Source organism: Lissotriton helveticus, chromosome 1_2, assembly GCF_964261635.1.
Source record: "Lissotriton helveticus chromosome 1_2, aLisHel1.1, whole genome shotgun sequence".
In the NCBI taxonomy this organism is placed as follows: Eukaryota; Metazoa; Chordata; class Amphibia; order Caudata; family Salamandridae; genus Lissotriton; species Lissotriton helveticus.
Genome location: NC_136058.1, coordinates 286,485,259 through 286,502,118, shown reverse-complemented (window position 1 = coordinate 286,502,118; position 16,860 = coordinate 286,485,259). Strand labels below are relative to the sequence as shown.

The 16,860-nt window shown below is 46.0% G+C and overlaps 1 protein-coding gene across 2 annotated transcripts in view; it reads left to right on the top strand.

The window, feature by feature from the left end:
- KIF2C (kinesin family member 2C) overlaps nucleotides 1-16,860 on the top strand; it is a 1,469,089-nt gene that overhangs the window by 698,805 nt on the left and 753,424 nt on the right. The window lies entirely within an intron of this gene.

Below are 16,860 nucleotides of genomic sequence, written 5' to 3'. Positions count from 1 at the left end.
TATGCCAGGGCAGTGGGTCGTGTGGGCATGGCACCCAGGGATGTTCCTTGTCGATTCCTTGTTTAGTTCTGTACTTAGACACTCAGCCTGCAAAGGCAGTGTGTGGGTGTCAGGGTACAGGGCCCCTAAGGGTGGCACAATAAATGCTGCAGCCCTTAGGGATCTTCTCTGGTCACCATGCCCTGGGCACCAAGGGTACCATCTACTAGGGGCTGACAGGTGGCCAGAGATACCAATTGGGTTTTAGTTTTTAACACGGTTTTAGGGAAGGAATACAGGCCCTGGGCACCTGTTTGGCAGGAGCTCAGGGCACACTCAAAGAACATCAGCAGTTCAGCAAAAAGTGGGGGCATACCAATGAAAGAAAGATGGCGCTTTCGCACAGCAAGAATGTCTCCAATTTCCTTACTGTCCACCATTCCAGTTTGTCAAATTATTGTGCATCTTCTCAAGAAATGGCATAGCATAACCAAAGACAAATAGTTGACAATTATTTTTTTAATGGTTTTATGGCAATAAAATTCTACATATGAACTGTAGAAACCAGGTTAAGAAGGTCAGACCTGTTCCACCGCGTCTAATCGGGTAAGCACTTTGCTAAAAGAATCAATTTTCTGAATAAATGTTTGTGATTTACTACAGGTAAATCCTTGAACCATTTCTAATAAACATTCTGCATGCTGGGCATGCACCAGATCTTCCCAAAGCTATGAATGGAAATGGATGAGTATGATGAACGTACAAAACTCCATGTTACCATACTTAAAAAGCATGTGTAGTTCTTAAGATTTGAAGTGGGAAGGTTGCTTTACCAACACAAGTCTACCACTAGAACATCCTTCTAGTGCATATCAGCAGTAACCGTGCTTCTAAGGAGAGAAGAATTTTGTGTACCTTTACATAGATTGACCGAAAAAGTCCAACATACCTCAGAATGTGTTGCACAATTTTCCCACCACATTGACCAGCAGGGTTTACACATAAATGTTCAAGCCAGTTTCTACTCCTGCCTAAATTGTCTTGTGCCTAGTCAAAACACAAAGGTTAGAAAGGTTTCCTTGGGAGGATAGTTTTATCGACAAGCTAAAAAACAAGTTGATTACCGTCCGGCTTCAATGAGTTAAATGGTCTTGTATTAATTTTCATGAATGCCACACTTCATATAAGGTTTCTTCAAAATGGCTGAACGTTCACTGGAATCAAGCTTAAGCTAGTTGGGAGGGCACAGTCTACCTCACTCTGGGATCAAGGTGTTATAAGTGATACAGGGTTTCTTCTGGGTCTACTGATGGAGTCCATTGTAGCACGTCTTGTTTCCAGGTAGAGGAGCCCATCTGGATGGCTTAAAATCTAGGTAATGTGTTTTTTTCCACGTATTAGGACAAATTAAACTCCTCAAATAAATCTTTGCCACATCAAAAATCTTGACTTTCCACCCAAGTAACTGGACCTTATCTCTCTGGGGAATCCCCTGTTGAACTGTTCAAATAATTATGTATGCATTTTTCAATCTCTTATTCTGATGGTGCTTCTGAAAATGTAATTAGTACGGAGAAGAAAAATACCCATTCCCCTTGAATGACCCATTTACAGGGCAAACATACAAAAGGGTAACCTGTGTATGTTTTTAAATTAAAACTGGTGGTTCTTCTTTATGTAATCTTATTATGGTAAGTTTGAAAAAGAACATAAGACTATTTGATAAATCAACAAATTAATTCTATCATGTACTAAAGAATCATGATTGAAATGTGAATGTAGCACATTGTGGGTTAATTGATAACACCAATCCATGTTATAGGAAGCTGGTTCCTGGACTACAAGGGGGTACAGCCGGTTTGTCGGTACCCAGACCGGGTGCAGAGTGAAAAGATCAGCTGAGCTGTGTCCTTGGGAATTGCGGTCGTCTGTTTTCGCCTGTTGAGGGTGAAAAATCATGGCATCTAGGCCACTCGAAGTAGGTCTCTGCGGTGCAGACATGCCTTGGTGTAGGAGAGTAGGGTCTGCAATCCTATGATCACCCAGATTTTTGCTTTTTGCTGCACTGGTTTACGACTTTCCCTGGCTGTGGGCCTGCTAATCAGACCCACAGCCTAGCTGTTCTCTCTATCCAAATTGTACTCAGGTACTGAATTGGCCCTGGGCCCTCTCCAAGTCCCTGTACTCAGGGCTGAGGTGCACCCAGAAGTCTCCCAGGGGCTGAAGCATGTATTATGCCACCCCTGGATTGACTAACTAAAACTGACACAACTGGCTGCACGACAGCTGGGGCAAGGTGGTGTACACACCCTTTGCTTTAGATATAGTATACCTATATCTAACCCTAAAATGGACACACAGATCTCCTATCAGTCACTCCTATGGCAGGCCTTGACAATCCTGAAGGCAGAGTGCTTGGAATCGTGTGAGATGGTGCTCTGGCATGAGCTGAGCCTGTCTGCGGCTTTCGGGACCCATCCCTTAGCCGTTTCCATGATATCGCATACCATATACTCTTAAGTGCATTATAATCCTCGCGGTTATGTGCCAACTCTGGTATCGCTTTATCAAAACATGTCGAGTAAGGTGTCATACGAATTGGAATACTAACCCCTCGCCAATTCTGGCGACGGGGTTAGCATTCCACCCTTCTAGAGGGACACGACATGCCTGTAACCTATAACCCGGTTAAAAGTCAGACAGAGCCTTAGCATCCACAAAATGGATGCTGCCACCGAGACACAAGTCTGCCCTCCTGCTGCTGGGAGTCCTCCCAGAGCAGGAGATAAGGACAAAGGGTTTCCTGCCAGGGGCGGTGCCAGCACCGTCCCAGACAGGGTTTTGTGTATTGTAGGTAGGCAGGGCTTTAGAGGAAGGTGACTGCAAGTAGCACCCCGGTGCTCACTATGCATAGGCCGGCTTGAACCAGTTCCAGGGTCACTCCAGACCCTGTGCTGGGGAAAAGCCCGCCAAGGAAGTGGGTGTAACCACCCCCCTCCTAGTCCCACCCATAGGGCAGGACTTAGTCGCGTGCCAGCCCCTTTTTACAGGATAAAGGTAGAGACTGGCCCCCTTCCAAATCAGATCATCTTTGAATCCTGAAACTACTTTCTGCGAAAGGAACTCAAGACTTCTTCCTAAGATTTCTCCCTTGTGACTAAGGAGTAGTCACCCTGCACCCGCAGGCACCATCTACAGAACACTGCGGTCTGCTGCACGTCCTTCCTCCGGAATCCGACTGCCCAGCTCGACGAGACCCGGCTTCCCTGGCACCTCTGACCTCTACCCACCTCTACAGCACAGCTGAGAACCGTGGGTGCGACGAGACCTCGAGGGACCGGCCATCGCCAAGACTGCACGACTTCTGCACAGCAAGCCCGCCGAGTATTCCACTGGTGAGTGCTTTGGGGTCCGAGAAGCCCCGACTCTGAGCAGCTCCAGCTCCGAAGTGCAGCCCCCCAGCATCTCCACGATCTGCGTGGGGCCCTTCTGCTTTCCGCTGCTCACCGCGTTGTTTGGCTACTAGCCCGTTGGCTTGTGGCCTTCCTGACGACGCCCGACGACATTTCTGCTGCTGGTCTGGTTGCTCCAGACTGGCCCTTGCTCCCTTCCAGAAGAGGAGCACCCCGGACCCTCCTGGTCCACTCAAGACGCCATTTTGAGTCCACCGCGTGGGCTTGAATTAGCCAAGGCTTGTTGCCCAATCCTGGGTAACTTCGACGCCAAAGACTTCATCCTTCGTGGGACAGCTCGCACCTCCATCCTGGTCGCCGACAACGCCTCCTGGTCCGAGAGACTGCAGAGCCCAGCAGCGCCCACTCACCTGACTGCGGTGACTTCGCCCGGTGCCATCCTGGTGCCCACTTAATCACTGGCTAGTGATTCAAGAACTTGGTCCCCTCTGCTTTCAGGTTTTCTTCTTCCTTGATCCAGGCTTGGATCCATCGAACTTTCCTTCACTGGTCGCCTGCCAGCAACTTCTTCCTTCCAGGCTCCTGGTCCGGCAACGAGATCCCCGACGTCTTTTCAGACCTATGCAGCTGCAGCCCCTGGGCTAGGTAACTTCGGCACTTCGGTGTCCCAGCATAGCCTCACTATCCTAGGGTCAGGATCCACTGTCGTTTTCTTCCCACCAGGTCGGGTTCGCCCGTGAACACTAACTTTGTGAATTCTAGCTTCCATAGACTTTGTCCCGCATCCCGCGTGAGAGTGCACACTCTGCACCCGAGTTCCCTAGGCCTCCTGCTAGTAATCTAAAGGTTCAGTAGTCCAGTCCTAGCGATCCCAAAGCCTCTGAGAATCGTTACTTACCTGCTAGTAATTCGCATTCCACTTTTAGCGTATATGGTTTTTCGTGCCCCTCGGGCATTTGTGTAACGTGCTAACTTAAAAGTATTTTCGTAAGAGTTTTGTTGTGTGCTTAGCACCCTGTCCTCATAAAGAGTACAGGGTTGTTGTGATTCTAATAAATACATTGTTTATTTTCATAACACTTGTGTGGTGTCCTTTCACTGGGTGTTCAAGGGGTAATGTGATGGTAAAACAGCTGGCTTAACACGCCCTCTAGAGTCTTAGCCTTAGACTGCTCGTATCCATGCTACTAGGATAGCTGGTCTATAAGGTTGACTTACAACCAATCATCAATAAGGGTTGTTTGGACTGATATATAGTGATCACTAGAATAGTGAGCACTGCACATCAGGCCAACTTCTCACACTTGGTGTCTGCTCGGTCTTGCTGTGGTGTGAGTGCATATTGGACTCACAGGCACTGTGTGCTGCAGGGGGTTTGGTAACCCGGGTGTTGGTCTTATGTGCCTCTGGTTGGTCCTGTGGTCCTCACACTGTTACAGGGATTCTGCACATATATAGAACTATGCCCAGGAAACCAGGACCTCGGTGTGTAGTGGTGTACCAGAAAACCCACCTCCGTGCCCAGAACCCCGATCGGACTGGCTATAGTCTCATTCGTTCTCCCTCAGGCAAGGAATCGAAATGCACTGATGTGTGATGGGGCAAACGTTTTTTTCCTTTGGCAGTCTAGCACTGCTATTTAAATGCTCTGGGTTCTAAGTGACTCATACCATCTGGGACATTGAACGTGCAGCTTTACCCACACTTCTGACATTTATCATTGCTCAAACAGTTCAGGATGGCCATGATTGAGCCAAGCTGATTTTAGTTTCTGGCCTAGGCATTACTGTCCTTATTGCCCATGCCATGTAGACTAGCTTACGCATCAGGTAAGATACCTTGATGTGCTTCACCAAACTTTCTGGAGATGTCCTGGTCTACTTGATAGTCAAACCCTTTGGTGAAGCCATGCTTTTTGGTCCTAAAGCAGAATTGCTCTCAGAATGTTCAAATGACAGCAACATAACTACTTGCTCCATGGGCGGATCCTATCCTGCTTGTCAATTCCACTAATAGTTTAGAAAGTAATCCTACAGACCGCATTATCCTTAATTTCCAAACCAGCAACCCATGCACATTTTGAACAGCAACAAGAGGTGAACGCCTAGCTGCCCCCTCCTGAGCCCCTGACCCCTTGACAAAACGGTGCGGGGTGAAGGGGGTCCCTTCACAAGTTCTATCAGCGGTAAGAATGAAACCGGAGGCGCACCTCACCGCCTGATATTAAAAAGGCGGCCATCTGTCCCCCTTTGCAGCTATATCATTCAATACTCCACTCCTCTGGAGGCCCAACCTGCTCCATTACACAAAAAACACCCCCCCCTCTTAATGCGGGAGTTGCACAGCGTTTTCCCCTGAGAGCCTTCCTCTGCGCCCCCTCTGGCGATCTCTCTTCCTGCATCCCGGACCCTAAATGGCAGCTGAATAGGCATTGAGGAGAAGTCTCCTACCGAAACAGCCTAAGAGACACCTCGAAAAGCTGCGCAATTAACCTTTGGGCCCTGCGATTACATAGGGGAAAGATAAAAATGGGGACCGGCAGAATGAAACACCAGGGGCAGAATCCCTTGCCTGACCCCAGGCTGGCTGCCATTGGTCCTTTACCACGTTGTGCTACTACTCTGGGACACAATTGGACATTGACCAGACCTCGAGCATATCCCCCATCCGGCTCACCCATCAGGGCATGGAATCTGAGCTATTGGGAATGAGATTCGGCTTACAGCACACCTTACAATCAAAAAGATTTTTAGTCTTGGCTTGAGTAATCTGCCATAAATTGAAGATTTAGCTACTATACATAACACGGATATGAGCATAACATAATGTGTACATAAACAGAGATCCAAGCAGTCCACAGTAAATTTAGAGAGAGTCCTCTTCAGATTTCATCAGATCACTCTTTATTGATATTCATAACTTCATAAAAAATATTCTCCCAGCACGTAAATCGCCAACACGTGTTTCGTCTCACACAGACTTCATCAAGGCTGGAAATGTTAAACAATACAAAAAAGAATTACAATTCTGATTTCTATTACATCCAAATATAACACTTGTATTAATAATACATCAAATGTATCCTGCAAGGTAGAAATATCACAGCAAATAACCAAGCAGCAAGCATAACAATGACATTGTAATATGTACAATATATACAAATTGTAAGAAATGGGGTTACCAAATCTTCAGGGTGGTAGCACTGAACCAAGCGGGCAGGCCAAACTCCGGAGGACATGTGAAGCACTCACGCAGTACCCACAGACACACCAGGCACACCACAAAAGAGGCAGGGCACCATCTTGAGTTGGAAAATTAGTAAGTAGTTTAATATATCTCCAACCTGCATGGCAAAAATGCATAAACAGTGGTATCACAACACGGCGCCAACTGGCGCCAGAGCCAAGTGTATCGGGGGATTATTTACAAGGGGGACAATGGGAAAGAGGTTCAGTCCGTAAGTCCATGGCTGAAATGAAAAGAATGTGATTAAATTGACAATAAACCTGGGGTCAATATGGCGGGGCCAACTCAGGCTCTAATCCTTAGTAGTAGGCTGTAATTGCAAAATACAACATTAGCAGAAGTACACACCGTGCACTATAACTCCAACCTTACCCCTGTAAAGGAAGAACTTCATGGCATCACAGCATATGATAACAGACAGGAGCACCTGTAATAAAGTAGCAAGGCTTGCTCATTAACATGGGATGCAACCAGGGGCCTGGAATGACACGTCAGGCCAGCATAGGGGCAGGACCATTAGTATAAAACATCAGGGAGTATACAACAGCATACATAACCCCCCATCCGGCATCAATACTAGGCCATCAGCACACTGGGCGCGAAACCATCCGCCTAAGCATCACCCCAGCATTAACATAAAACTCGGCCCTAACTCATGGAGGTCATGCAGATAGCAGTCACATGAACGCTAGGCCCAAATCGCATTGAACCTGGGGGGCATTTATGCATTTAACATGGGCCTGACTCTAGGCCTATGAACCTCAACAAAGGGCAGACCCCCCTGGGGGCATAAACATATAGATTGGATGTCAGGCCTAACCTCCGGGGGCAGGAGCACCTGTACTAGAAAAACATCAAGGCTCCCTCGATCGCATGGAGTTTAACGATGGGCCTGGAATATCACGTCAGGCAGGATCTCCTTTCACCTAAGCACCTTAGGAGAAACAACAACCTATGGTGCATAACACGGGGCCGGGTATAGCATATCTGGCCAGCACTGGGGCACATTGGGCACACACCTGTAAAGGAAAAGTCACATTCACCTGCCCTGTGGGCCCAAAAGCCTTATCTACAAAATCACCCTCACAGTGGACATCTGACCCATTGAGCACCTCACCCCTGCATACATTAGGCTCACCTAGGCAGGTAAATCACATCCGCAGAAGCCCCACCTCCTTATTTGTATAACGGCCTGGAATCAACATAAGATCAACCAACAGGCGTGAAACATCAATATACATTGGCATCTGTCATTAGCCACCAGACATCCCCAACCCTGGGCAGGGGGACGCAGTAAGCTGGGCACCCCGCTCGGGCATAAGGCTTGGCCCTAACTCATGGGGCATCAAAAACCCTGCGGAGAACCCTGCGGCTTAGATATCGAGCCCTCTACAACTGGCACCGTCTGCTGGGGCCCAACATTGCAGGTGCCGGCTGCCAGACAGGGCACCTGGTAAGTTAGTCTGGTCCTGGGGGGGCGGGCACCGTCCATATCCCCCGACACCCCCCCCACAGTCGAGCCCCCACTCACCGGGCTCCTGTCGATGGCTCCTGCGGGGCTTGGTAGGAACTGCAGGCGTCCTCTGGAGAGGCTCTCCTCGGGCGCAGACCGGCAGGGCACACTTGCTTCACCTGGGCCCCTCTTCCTCACAGGAGGCCCGGGGGTTCAAAACGACCTCAGGGAGGCCACAGGGGGCGAACGCGGTGACCTGGCCCACGTGGGGGAAGCCCGCCTGGCTTTCCTCCCACCTCACACGGGGCTCCCTCGACCTCCCGGGAGCCCCGCAACGCTGTCGGGTCGCTTCTCCGGGCTGCCCGACTGGCAGCTCGCGGGGGCGCTGTCTCCGCATTCTCCGGCGGCTTCAGGCAGCCGCCTCCATTCTCCTTGGGTCCGGCGGCGGGGCAGACACCGACAGTGTGCCCCGGCCCCGCCTCACGAAGCAGCACCTCTTCCCGGCACCAGCCCCAGTCCACGGGGCACAGACCGGCGGGGTGGGCTCCCGCTCCGGTCGCTCTCTCTACGGGGCTCCCCCTCGACCACGGGGGCCCCGCACCGGCTCTTTAACCGGGCCCCCCTCCCTCACGGGGACCCGGGCTTAGGGAGGACTTCTCCTCCTCTGGCTGCCCGGCCGGCAGCCAATCCCTGCGCGGCCTTCCGGGGGCACAGCCGCGCGGGCCAATCCGTGCGCGCCAGGCTGGGGGCGTGGCGGGTGAGGTCACCGGCGCCCCAGCCATGTGATGCGGGCCAGGCCGGCTTCAGGGTCTAGCGCGGCCCTCTCCTCATTCCGGCGGCCCTCTCCTGGCACCGGGGCCGCCGCGACTATGCCCACAGCAGTGGGGGCTCCCTCAAATACAGCGCCGGGCCGCGGCGGTGATTTTCGGCAATATGCAACCGGCGCAAGGCAGCACCAACACTCCTCGGGCTGCGGTGGTGAGGACGGCCGCAATAAGGGGTAGGCTCCCTTTTATTATCTATATTGCGGCAAGCACGCCAAAACGCGGGTAGGCTCCTCCAGAGCTATTCCCCTCACAGTTCCTTCAGGCCACACAGCCCCAGCGCTTCTCTTCCCACAGCACTTGGGAGGCAGTCCAGGGGCAAATTATCTGAGGCAGGACAGCAACACTGGGACCAGCACGGCGCTGTAGGTTTATGGGGCGTAGGGGTACAGACAGTCCCAACCATCAGCCTCAGGGGCACACTCGTCACCTCCTGGGCACTTCTTTCGCGCAGCGCTGGCGTGGTTCAAGGTCCCAACAGCATCAGGGACCTAGGGGGGTGGGGGGGCTCCTTTATCGGGGACCCCTGGGACAGTAGAGGGGGGGGTTCTTGAGGGGTGCAGGGCCCAGCTCACAGGCCCATGTGGCAGTAACTCCTCGCAGCAGGTCCCCTCACGTTCCTGTCCCAGCTCGGTCTGACTCTCTGGTGGCACATCCCCCTTACTTATACCCTCCTCCCAGGCAGTGCCAGAACCTTCTAGAATGTTGGGAAAGCTGGCCTAAACTGGCTCAAGGGGAGGGGTTGAGCACCCTGGGTGCCAGGCTTCCCTCCAAAAGCTAGGGGTGGCTGGGTAATAATATCTAGACCGCTGACCTACGGCAGTCAGGTGGCAAAACCCATGGCCTTGGCATCCATTTTAAATACAGAGCATTTCACCAGGGTACATTTTACAAGGGGGGAAATTTACAAGTGCTCACACCATTACATGACATTATATATTAACAAGGTGTCTCACACCACACATGGCCTATATAGGTTTATTACCATGGGGGAGACATTTCCAATTAGGGGGGCAAAAAGCGAAAAAGTTTGGGGGAAAGGCCAAGTCCAACACAAATCCCTACACAAAATGATAAAAACATGATTCAAATAGGCCAAATTCAAATACAAATTTATATACAAAAATCCAGAATAGGCAACAGGCACAGATAAAGTAGCATGATTAATCTGCACCCTATACCAAGGTAAATCAATTCGAACAAAGGAGTTTGGGCATATTATTTACCAAATTTTGATCTAGAATTACAATTTAAAGTTAAAAAGACCCACCATAAATTAAGTTGGTTGTTCTCTGTTGATCCGCTAAAGTATAACCACAAATAATGGCGGCAGACCGTGAGAAATTTGATCACGTTGAAGAAATGTTGGGAACATCCTGTGTCTAAGAACTAATGTGGATAAAGCAAATTTTATGTGTGAAAATCATAAAAGAGGAGAAAATGGTGCCATGATGGCTATGGACCACTTCGAAAGTACCGGTAGATTTAAAAATAGTCTGACGATACCATATAGATTAGTAAGGCCAACACTTTCAACCAGAGGACTTAACTACTATAAATGGTTCAATGTATAAATATAATCAAGACAGACCACGGACAATCTAGGCTAGACATAAAAGATGTCTAATAGTCTTAACAAAAATAGTAAAAGAATGGTAAGCAACACTCGCCAAGGCTTTCACCAAGGCTGCAAAATCAGCTATGCTGTCTGTTAGATTGTAGACTCAAGTATATAGTCCACAAATGAAATTCTAGAACGATAAAATACAAGAAAAGTCGGGGAAAGCCTAGCCAGCTAAATATAGTTCTGTACATAGTGCAAACCGTGTTTGGTTACAACGTGCATCCGTCTAGTAGACACAATTCTAACCTTCACAATTAGAGCGAGCACATACCGATAGAGACATGTTTAACACATAGAGCAAAGTTTGGAGTACTAGTGTTTGGGTGTGCAAACAAAGGTCAAGCGGCTCCCTTTAGTTGAGAATTATGTGTCAATCACAATGAGTGACCTAGGTTCACTGGAAATATATCAGAGCTACAGCAAATGTATATGAAAAGCTCACCTTAAAGAGGGCAGTTAGTAACAAACTCTAAGTTGAGTAACCAGTGGATCGGACATCCGTCTCATTAGAAAGTATTGCCCATTATTCAAAACCTGTCGGACATGGCAACCATGATAAGTCGCGTTCTAAATAAAAAAGACGAGAGCACCAAACATTATGGACGGTTGCCCTCAAAGTTGAAGAACGAATAATAAAAACAAAGTATGCCCGTGGCGCTTACCCGAAAACAACGAACGAGCTCAATTAAACACTCCGCCGCCCACAGCAACGAGGGAGAAGTGTTAACATGCACCATTATTTGTACTAGTTTGCAAAGGCATCCTAACGTCATGTGATGCGGAAGCCATAATAAATAAAAACGACAATGGAAAAAGGACTACATCAGAATGTGAAGGCAAAGCATAAAACAGTGGCGGCCATCTTAAAATATCAATAAACTAACAATACAGCTTAAAAGAACGAGACTCTTGACTAGTATAGAAATAATAAAAACTAGGCAATAAACATGAAGCATTTGGAAGAGTAGAAGACACAATATTCACAGTAATTCAACATGTCAATGAAAAAGAATACTTTGACACGATCCTTGAGTACATTTTACTAGATTAAATACAGCAAATGACTCCGTAAATCTGTATACTGATGCACATTTGGGGTTTGAGTTTCATTCTTTAAGGAATACATGTAGTTCACGGTCAGTGTTCAGACCCCTATCAACTGCTCTCTTGATTAACCACTGTGATTCCAGTTTCCTTAGTGCAGCCACCCTATCACCTCCTCGAGGGTTAGCTTTAACTTCGGCAATACCATGAAATTTAATTGCTAATAGCTCTGATTCAGAATGTGCCGAATTAAAGTGTATTTCCATAGGGTAGCTTCTGTTACAGTTGCGAATTGCTCGTATATGTTCCTGTATTCTCTCTTTTAAGGGTCTGGTGGTACTCCCAACGTATATCTGATCACACTGACAAACAATACATTAAACTGTAAATTTAGTGTTACAGTTTATGAATTGGTTTATATAATGGGTTTGGTGAGTGTTGTACTTAAAGGTCTTTTTTTGTCATCTGCGAACTGACACACGCAGCATTTGGTACATTTGAAGAAACCCTTCGGTTTATTAGGAAGCCACAAATATCTGCTGTTAATTTTGACATTACTGACTATGGAAGGACTTAAGATGTTTCTGAGGGTTCTACCCCTTCTATAGGTGATTTTAGGTTTGTTGCCTAAGTATGTGTCAAGTTCCGGATCCAGTTTAAGGATTTTCCAATGTTTGTTAATAGTTCTATACACTTGATTACTGTGTGAGTTGAATTGAGTGATAAATGCTATTTGCTCATCTTTGTTCTTTTGTCTTGTTTTACTTTTTTTACACTTGCGTTTCAGAGTTTCTGTTCTAGATATCTTATTAATGCGGGGATGAGCTAAGTTAAGTATAGATTCTTCATAGCCTCTTGCCACAAAGCGTTCTTTCAAGTTAGTTATATCTTGCTGGAAATTTGTTTCTGAACTGCAATTGCGACGCAGTCTGGAAATTTCTCTATAAGGTATGGATTGTTTTTGAGAAACAGGATGGGCACTACTAGCATGAACACTGAGTTGCATGCGGTGACCTTTCTGAATAATTTGCTCTCAAGATGTCCTCTGTCAATAAAGGGTTATATCCAAAAAGTCAACACTGTTTTTGCTTTGATTAAATGTGAAATTCAGATTATATGGGTTGTCATTCATGTATGTTACAAATTCATTAAGAGAGATTTCATCTCCTCCCCATATCAAGAAAATGTCATCTATAAACAGACACCAATATATGATGTGGTTAGATAACTCAGGTGAACTAGGTCTCCATACATGAAATTCCTCCTAAAATCCTATGTAAATATTAGTGAAAGAGGGCTAGAATTTAGCCCCATCACGACACCAGAATGTTGGTGATACCATGTGTTGTGTGAAGAAATTGTTTTTTATGGGCAAAGCCGGTAAATTCTAAGACCATCTCAGTATGGATAGGTTTGGATAAGGAAGTAAGTCAATGCTTCCATGCCCTTGTTCACTGGGATACTCGTGTACAGGGCACAGACATCTAAGGTGACTAGTAGTGCATCGTCCATCCAAGCTAGATTTTCCAATTTATTAAGAAGATCTTTAGTGTCTTCTATGAAGGAAGGAAGATTATGCACAATTGGTTGCAAGGTGATATCTATGTATTCAGAAATGTGTTCAATGGCACTGCCAATACCCGAGATTATTGGTCTCCCAGGGGTATGGTAGTGCTTTTGTGTACCTTAGGTAAGATATATATATAAGCAGACATTGGATTAGGATTATACAGATATTTCAGTTCTGTATCGGAAAGTACCCCTGAACTGTGCCAATATCTCAGTAACCTATCCAAACGTTGATTGACTTCCTGTGTAGGATTGTGGTCTATTCTGGTGTATGAATTTACATCCATCAGTTGACTATCAATCTCTACAAAGTAGTCCGCTTTGTTTAGTAAAACGATATTTCCCCCTTTATCAGCTTCTTTCAGGACTATCCCATTGTAGCTTGAAAGTTGTTTAAGAGCTGTTCTCTCTTGATGATTCAAATTGTCACATTTTATAAGAGAGACCCTTTTAAGTTTATCCTCAAGTTTATATAGTTCTTCTGTAACAGCTCTATAAAAACAATCTGAGATTATCAGAGGGTAGTTGAGGAGCAAAAGTAGATTGGTTTCTGAGACCACGGCTGGTTTGAAGATTACTAACAATACCTAAATCATCCAACACTTCCTGTATACCAGGGGGAATTTCAAAGCTGTCATCCAATTCTAACAATATTTGTACATTCTGAATATCTCTAATAGATTGACCACTCTCAGACACTGAATACACAGGTATAGTTGACACTTTTGTTTGCATCAAATTTTTTTTTAAATTTAAGTGTGAGTAAATTTAAACAGATCTATATGCAGTGTGACAAAGTCAGGTTTAGTTAGTGGACAGAAATGTAATCCTTTCTTCAAAACATTTTCTTCTACAGTGCTCAGAGTAGTTGTTGACAAATTAATAATGGAGAAATCATTTGATTTTTGTTTGGATTTCTCATTTAGTTTTGTTCGGATTATCATGATTGTCCACTAATTCCTCTGTACACGCAATGCTGATCTCGTTACCCGTTTGCTTTCTTCTGTCCCTGGTTTTTCTACCACCCCTCCTTGTTCTTTTCCTCCTGTGTTCTTTCGATTGTATACTGACTTGGTTCCTTTGCGCAATCTCTCTAGCTCTAATAAAGCAGAACCCGTGCCAGTAATATCAGAGGCTGTTGCTGTAAGTGAGGACTCGCTTCTATTATCACTAGCCTCACTAATGCAGCTAGATGGATCAGAGTCACTCACTGAAATAGTGGCATCCGTTCTTTTATTTTGGAGAGTAGTTACACCCAATCTTGGTTTCATCAAATTTTTTGGCGAAAGTAAATATCCTTCCATTGCGATAGTCATTTTTGTCCCTTTTTAGCTTTCTAATTTTCTTGTCCCTAATATAGGTTTGATGTGCACTAAGTATTCCCTTTAGAATCTTGTAATTTTTCTCTGTTTCTGTTAAATTAAGCAATTTAATCTCCTATTCTACAGCTCCAATCTCAGTTAATAATTTTGGCCTTTTACGTTCGGCATGTCGGATGAGAATGTCAATCATCCCGAATGAGGAACCAGATATTAAATGTTCCCATTCACTAAGCAGGTCTGGATCGAAGTCCTCAAAGGTGGGAAATATTATCACACGTAGTCCCCTAGGGATATGTTTTAATTCCAATTATTTTTTTAAAGTGGCCAAGTACCACCATGGGCATGGAATCTGTTAACTTACCACTGACCGTTGAGACCTAGCAGTTTGGCTGATGCCCGGTGGAGCTACCTTGATAGCTATAGAGGAGATGGGCTGTGGACTTTCCCTTCGGCCGTCATCTACCCAGCCAGACTTTGGGCAGACCTTCCTTCGTCTCTCCTCCGTATCTCCCTCCTACCCTCCTCCGTATCTCCCTCCTACACTTTTACCTTACTCCCCTACCCTTCTATGCTCCCTTTATCTTGTCTTCTATGCTCTTTAAATGTTTTGCAACAAATATAACTTGTAACTGATGTGACTTTGTAACTTTCTGGAACCTCATGTAATGCACTCTGATACCTCCGGGTCTAGCCAGCGCTATATAAAACATCAAATAAAAAAAAGATGGTGCAAAAGGACAGCAGCAGCATCAGTCCTCTTAATCCGGAATCATCTAAACCACTTTAGTTGACTCAAAAGCTGAAAACTGCATCTAATTGACCATATTCAGAATTGCCTGCCCTACTGGTGCTTCGTTAAGTTGGCCCAGCAAGGCCCCCCCTACACTTCCACCCCCTTAGGCTGCTCCAGTTAATGGGCTGGCTCTGGTGAATCATTTCTGCTTCCTCTCCAGTAAGGTGGTGTTGCTTGCCAAAGGTCTGTTTGAGGTAGTGCTGAGGCATGGTACGGACTGGAATGCTAGAGCATTACTTGTCTACAATCTTCCTCAGTCCTTCTACTGCTTTGTGTACCTCGGGATGCTGAACTTATTCATTTAAAAGGAGACCTCCATAATCACTGTAGCTAAAGTTCTGTTGGCTTAGAATCCTAAGGATTGCATGGTGTCCTTGAACCTGCCGGACACGTTTTTGTGCTGGTTCTGCAGTCCGACAGTAAATACATTAATTTTGTAGAATGATGCAGTCAAATAAGCTCTCCATTGTATCATACATTCTTACTTTAGCCTTTGCAGCTTTACAAAGATCGTGGCCCATCTTCATGGGACTCTGATGCCATGATGACTTGTTAAGCTAGCTCTCCTTGGCTGGTTGGGGATCATTTCGAGAGCAATTTTTTAACACCGGTGTTTTCCTTACTAGAGTCTACCTTTAATTGGAGCCATTTTGGACATGGTTGCTTTGAAGGCTTTTCTACCCCTTCATAAATTTCAAGATATTCACGCTATGATCCTGATATTTTGGCTGAGCTCGGTTTCAGATCAGTCTGTCCAAGGCTCCTTGGGCCAGTGAACATGGTGCATTCTGGTTGTTGGACTAGATTTGTTGCTTGGTGTGATGTGCTTGGACTCTCTAAAGGCAACATTGTTCTTATTCTGTATGCATTTATATATCTGGTCCGGCAATGCTTTGCTCTGTTCACATGCTTTCTCTCTTTTTTGGCCTTTCATTATTTGCCAGATGAACCCTCATTTAAGTCGTTTGGTATGAAATTAAAAGGTCTTTCATTTGTTCTCCCTTCGGTATGCCAAAACAGGACCTGAATCTGGCTTTAACGTTCCTGATTTATGCACTTTGGACCATTTCTCTTTAGTACTCTGCCATTTTTGATAAACTTTCTCATTATGATCTATGCTGGACTTAGTCCGTGCCAGATGAGCTTCATGCCTAGTCAGTCTATTCTGTTTACTGCCTTTTTGCTCAGCAAGCTACCACTCTGTCATCCCCCTTTTTTTTTTAAATGTCACCAATCTGTCATAGTTCCTTAGGAGTCAATCTGTTGCACTTACTTTGATTTAAAAGGCAAGGATTTTGTGAGTAGAAAAATCCATCTAAAGAATATTTCTCTTTCGCTAAGTCTATTGAACACTTACATTCTTATCTGCATACAGATTGCTCGCCACCTACCCAGCGTCCACCTATGAGGTGGACGTTCAGCAATTAAATAAAGTCCTAAGTTGATTTGCACGCTGCCAGTTCACATTTGAGCGTGGTAGTCCCGTTTCGTGCCTGAGGATGTTGAAAGTAAGATTGCAAATTGTAGCTTGTATGGATGGTGCTTGTATGAGTCATGTCTGGAGGTGGTAGGGAGTTGTGATTGAAACAGATG